The following is a 6,230-nucleotide window of genomic DNA, read 5'->3' as shown; positions in this document are numbered from 1 at the left end:
CCACAGTCTCCTGAAGAACCTAAAAAACATTAAACCACAACTGTAAGCCCGAAAGCTTAGTGAGATACCCCCAAAATACCAACCACATATACCACACACATAACATACTATATCATATCGAATCACAGAACAGCCATGCATATCGGGTCTACTGTGTGACTGGTCCGCCGCACCGGCCAAGAGTCCACCTAGTCTACGCTCCGCATCTAGCCATATACATCGAGTCTGCAAAGTGGTTGGTCCGCCCGCACCGGGCCTTCAATCCACCTGGTCCACTCTCTGAGTCTATAGTATGACTGGTCCGCCCACACCGGGCCTTCAGTCGGCCTGGTCCACTCTCCGAGCCTCAGCACGTTTGGTCCACCCTCGTGGGGCCTACAGCCTATCTGGACCGCTCGCTGGGCCTTCGGAATAACCGGTTCGCGGTGGGTATGTTGGCCTACTGCAAAAAGTAGGTCCCACCTCAACCCAACCCCAGTCAAACAACCATGTGCACATAAACATACAATCATATAACAATTCATATTCAATCAAACCGATCTAGCAGATCAAGTAACACAACATACTCTAAGCAGGATACCGACCTAACCGGTCACTAGCATAGCATCATCCTATATACCAGGATACCGACCTTAACTAGGTCTCTAACGAATACCATCCTAACTACCAGGATGCAAACATAGTAAAACACCAACATAACAACAATACCCGGATTACAATTCGATAAAGGGCCGACCTTGGTGCCTTAGACCCTGTTGATATAGTGAGGATAACTCACCTCACAACTGCTGACTGGAAAGATAAGATCGAGATGCTCCGACCACTGACACGATCTCCACCACTGGCTAGCACCAACACTGAACTCAAAACAAAAGCCAACAATTACCAAAATTCCCTTAGAATTCAACTGGTCAACTCTTGGTCAAAGTTAACCTTCTGGCTGACCCTACTCGCCGAGTCAGCTCGCTGACTCGCCGAGTCCCACAACACTGAAAAGGACCCCCTTCCAACTCACTGAGTCATCCCTTGAATCACCGATTCTTAGCTTAACCAGGAAAGGCTAAGACCTCAAGAATAGACTCGCCGAGTCCAAGGATATCATCAACCAACTCGCCGAGTTGTTCTTCAAACTCGTTGAGTTCCTACCCGCCTTCAAGCAACTCGCCGAGTACCACTTGTTCTTAACCCATACAGAAGTCTTTCAGGCCATGCAATTGATCCAAAATGTAGATCTACCCTTCTACAACCCTTCCATCACGTAAAGTGGCAAACTTTACGTGAATCCAAAGAGATCTAGGCATTTTACACTATAGGGCTAGGGTTTGGGACAAGATGGCTTCACCAATCATTCAATAACAGGGACTTTAATGCACCCTAGACCTTCTCCATTCCAGATTTGAGGTGGCAACCTCAGATCTACCCTTCAAACTCTAAATACCACAATCCAAACTTACCATACAACCAAAAAATGATGAATCTAAATGAATAGCAGCCCACAAAATGAGATAATACCTTAAAAGGGAGCCCCAACAGCAAGGAAATCTGAATCTAAGCAAAGCCCTTTGCTCCAAGCCTCCTAACTCTCCAAGATTTTCCTCCAAATCACTTCTCCAAGGCTCAAAAGCACTAAAATGCTTCATAATCACGCTTCTAGGGTTTTCTGGACTTCAAGGGAAGGTAAGGAGGCTGGGGAGAGGGTTTAATGTCCTTTATATAGGGCTCATTCCCCGAAATTAGGGTTTTCTTTGCACATCACCTACTCGCCGAGTCTAGCTTTGGACTCGCCGAGTTAGCCACTTAACACGTGACCTGAGTCGCGACCCTACTCGCTGAGTCCACCCATGGACTCGCAAAGTTGCCCTTCAATTTTACACTTTGAACCCTGAACTTGCACTCCTGGACTCAGGATGTTACATTTTCCAAACACATTTATTAACAAAATCCCATTGTATCATAACTTTGTTTCACAAAATTGTTTCCCAAGATCAAAATGCATAAATCCCATGCGTGTGTACGAATCATGCAGACGCCTTCCCGCGATCATCACTGGTACCTGAAACACATAACACATAACACTGTAAGCATAAAGCTTAGTGAGTTTCCCAAAATACCACACATAACACATACTAGCCACTCGAGGCTAGAACTCTGTGGGCCCTTGGGCCCTAACTCTATGGACCCTCTGGTCCTAACTCTGTGAACCTTCCGGTTCTAACTCTGATATATTCTGATATACACATGGCATAAATCACATAGAAATAATGCAGTGCAACACATCACATAAATAGCATACAGTAACTCTGTCGCATGACTCTAATTACCACTCAAGGTAAATTATAGTGAGAAGACTCACCTCAGATGTCTCGGTAAATCTCTGACTCAGTAGAATACGATCTAGCCTCCACCTAATCACATAAAGTAATACACTTATAAATATAACTCTCAGGCCTAGACTCAAACTTCTCTTGGCACACTCAGAAGGGTAAAATACCATTTTACCCCTCATTTGGCTCAAAGGCCCTCATTGTTGACCAAACCCTAAAAGTCAACCAAAGTCAACGGTCAAACTTTGACCTGACTCGTCGAGTGCACTTGGGCAACTCGGTGAATCTACACGTGTCCACTAACTCCCTAGTCTCTCTTGGCATGTCGAGTTCCTCCCCTTGCTCGACGAGTCACACCTGGCATGAATCGCGGGGCTACCCTGACTCAACTCGCCGATTCTCAAGAACAACTCGGCGAGTTCCGCCTTGCACTCCAGTCCTCTAATCCCTCTATGACTCACTGAGTTATTCCCCAAACTCGGTGGGTCTACTCGCTAAGTGATTTACGGGAAATCGTAACCCTACTCGCCGAGTCTGCCCTTGGACTCGGAGAGTTCATGCCATGCACCAATTCAATTGACATCCTGAGGTCAGATCTGTTCCTTTGGTCTATAGATCTGACCTTCCCAAGCCTGATAAACACGTAAAGCTCGAATCTTGATACTCATGGGATGTCTAAAAGGTTCCACTTGGTGATTTAGCCCCAAAAATAACATCCTAAGTTCATGGCTCCCAAAATAACCCATAAAGCTCCAAGGGTTAAGGTCTCTGGACCTCTTTGAGTCCAGATCCAAAGCATAAACTCGAGAAGGGACCAATTGCCCCACATATCCATTCTCTATAGGGGTTAGAAAAACCCTAACTCTAAGAATCAACACCAAATCTAAAGAAGGTCCGAATAAATACCTCAAGATGAAGTCTCTGAACTCTGAAATCACCAGAACCGATCCTCCTTCAGCCTCCTCTTGCTTTGGTCACCTCCTTCTTGCAATTACACTAACAAAATGATCAAAAGTGGCCTCTCCTTCCTCACAATCGCTCTAGATCTCTTAGGGTTTCTCTCTGGGGTTTAGTAGCCGCAAATGACGGCCATAAGGGCCTTTAAATAGGTCCCAAACCTGGGAAATTAGGGTTTCATTAAACAGCATGGACTCGCCGAGTCCACTCATGGACTCGCCAAGTCCAGTCATGAACCCGTATGAGAATCCGTGACCCTATTCGGCGAGTCTAAGCACCAACTCGCTGAGTCCCTCCACAAACTCCAAAATAAATGAATAAAATAATATACCTGGGAATCCGTATGTTACAATTCCCCCCACTAGAATCATACTTCTCCCTCAAAGTCTCACTCTGCAAACAACTTTGGATGCTGCTCACGCATCTCGCGCTCTGGCTCCCAAGTTAGCTCTGACCCTTTCCTATGCTGCCACTGGACCTGCACCAGAGGCACTTCCTTGTTCCTCAGAACCTTGATCTTCTGATCTCTAATTGACACCGGTCTCTCAACATAGTTCTGGCTCACATCCACCTGAATATCCTCTAATGGTACCACTGCCGACTCGTCGGCTATACACTTTCTCAACTGCAACACGTGGAAAGTGTCATGAATCTGACCCAACTTTGCAGGTAGCTCCAAATGGTAGGCTACCTTGCCTACTCTCGCGATCACCCTTAAAGGTCCAATATATCGAGGCCCTAACTTTCCCCACTTCTTGAATCGGATCACTCCTTTCCAAGGAGAGACCTTCAGGAGCACGAAGTCGCCGACCTGAAACTCGAGCTCGGACCGACGCCTGTCCGCATAACTCTTCTGATGACTCTGAGCGGGCAACAACCTTTGTCTGACCTGTTGTATCTGCTTAGTGATCTGAAGCACGATCTCTATACTACCGATCACACGTTGCCCTACCTCTCCCTAGAAAATGGGGTCCGACACCTCCTCCCGTACAACAGCTCAAAGGGTGGCATACCAATGCTCGAATGATGGCTGTTGTTGTAGGAAAACTCTACTAAGGGCAAATACGTGTCCTAACTCCCGCCGAAATCCAACACGCATGCTCGGATCATGTCCTCGAGCGTCTGAATTGTCCGCTTGCTCTGCCCGTCAGTCTGTGGGTGATATGCGGTACTAAAATGCAGCCTCGTACCCAACTCCTCATGAAATTTCTTCCAGAATCTGGAAGTGAATCGCACATCTTGATCTGAGACAATCGAGATCGGTACTCCATGCCGCGATACCACCTCTCTCACGTACAACTTTGCCAGCCTCTCCGTAGAAGGGCTCTCGCTAATAGCAAGGAAGTGAGCGCTCTTCGTCAACCTATCTACAATCACCCAAATTGCATCGATGCCCCTTGCAGTCCTCGACAATTTAGTGATAAAATCCATAATAATCTGCTTCCACTTCCACTCGGGAACCTCTAACAGCTGCAACTTACCATGCGGTCTCTGGTGCTCGGCCTTAACCCTACGACATGTTAGGCACCTCTCAACAAACCACGCGACGTCCCTCTTCATACAGGGCCACCAATACTCCTTCTTCAGGTCTAAATACATCTTAGTGGCCCCGGGATGGATCGAGAACTTCGATCGATGTGCCTCTTCCATCAAAATGGTACGTGTCCCGCCCACAAACGGTACCCAAATCCGACCCTGAAGTGTCATAAGCCTCCGGCTATCGGTAACGAACTCCGATACCTGCCCGATAACTCGCTCCCTCTTCTGGTTTTCTGGTCTCACAGCCTCATCCTGGGCCCCTCGAATGGTGTCCAACACCGGAGTCATCACTGTCAATCTCATGCAAACATCCCGCATCGGGGCGCTTTCCGCCCTACAACTCAGGGCATCGGCTACCATGTTAGCCTTACCCGGGTGGTACAAGATCTCGCAATCATAATCCTTTACCACGTCCAACCATCTCCTCTGCCTCATATTCAAGTTGGGCTGATCCATCAAGTACTTCAGGCTCTTGTGATCCGTGTATATGGTACACCGGACCCCATACAAATAGTGACACCAGATCTTGAGGGCGAACACTACTGCTCCCAACTCTAGATCGTGGATGGGATACCTCATCTCATAAGGCTTCAGCTGCCTCGATGTGTATGCTATCACGTGCCCCCTCTGCATAAGCACCGCTCCCAACCCTGATATCGATGTGTCACAATATACGATGAAGTCCTCCATTCCCTCTGGAAGGGCTAACACCGGGGCTTCACATAGCCTTTGGTGAAGTGTCTCGAAGGAGGCCTGCTGCTCTGGGCCCCATGATAAAGCAAAACCCTTCCGGGTCAACTTGGTGAGTGGCAAGGCGATTTTGGAGAAATCCATGATAAATATCCGATAATAGCCTGCCAATCCTAGGAAACTCCTGATCTTTGTAGGTGACCTCGGCACCTCCCAACTCATCAACGCCTCAATCATGGCCGGATCGACCAATATCCCTTTCTGGTTAACGAGATGCCCTATGAACTGGACCTCTCGTAACCAGAAATCACACTTGGAGAATTTGGCGTAAAGCCTCTCCGATCTCAAAACTCCGAGGATCTCTCTCAAATGTTCCTCATGCTGCTCTCTGGATCTTGAATACACCAATATGTCGTTAATGAACACAATCACCAGCGATCCAACATCGGCCTACACACTCTGTTCATGAGATCCATGAACACCGTCAGTGCATTGGTGAGCTTAAAAGGCATAACTACGAACTCGTAATGCCCATAACGAGTCCTGAACGCTGTCTTCTGGATGTCCTCATCTCGCACCCTCACCTGATGATATCCCGACCTCAAATCGATCTTGGAGAACCAAGATGCTCCCTATAACTGATCGAACAAATCGTCGATCCTCAGCAGCGGGTATCGGTTCTTTACCGTCAGCTTGTTCAATTCCCTGTAATCAATGCAC

The sequence above is a fragment of the Lactuca saligna genome, chromosome 9 (genome assembly GCF_052625555.1).
Source record: "Lactuca saligna cultivar CGN05327 chromosome 9, ASM5262555v1, whole genome shotgun sequence".
NCBI lineage: Eukaryota > Viridiplantae > Streptophyta > Magnoliopsida > Asterales > Asteraceae > Lactuca > Lactuca saligna.
Note: the sequence above shows the minus strand (reverse complement) of the source record.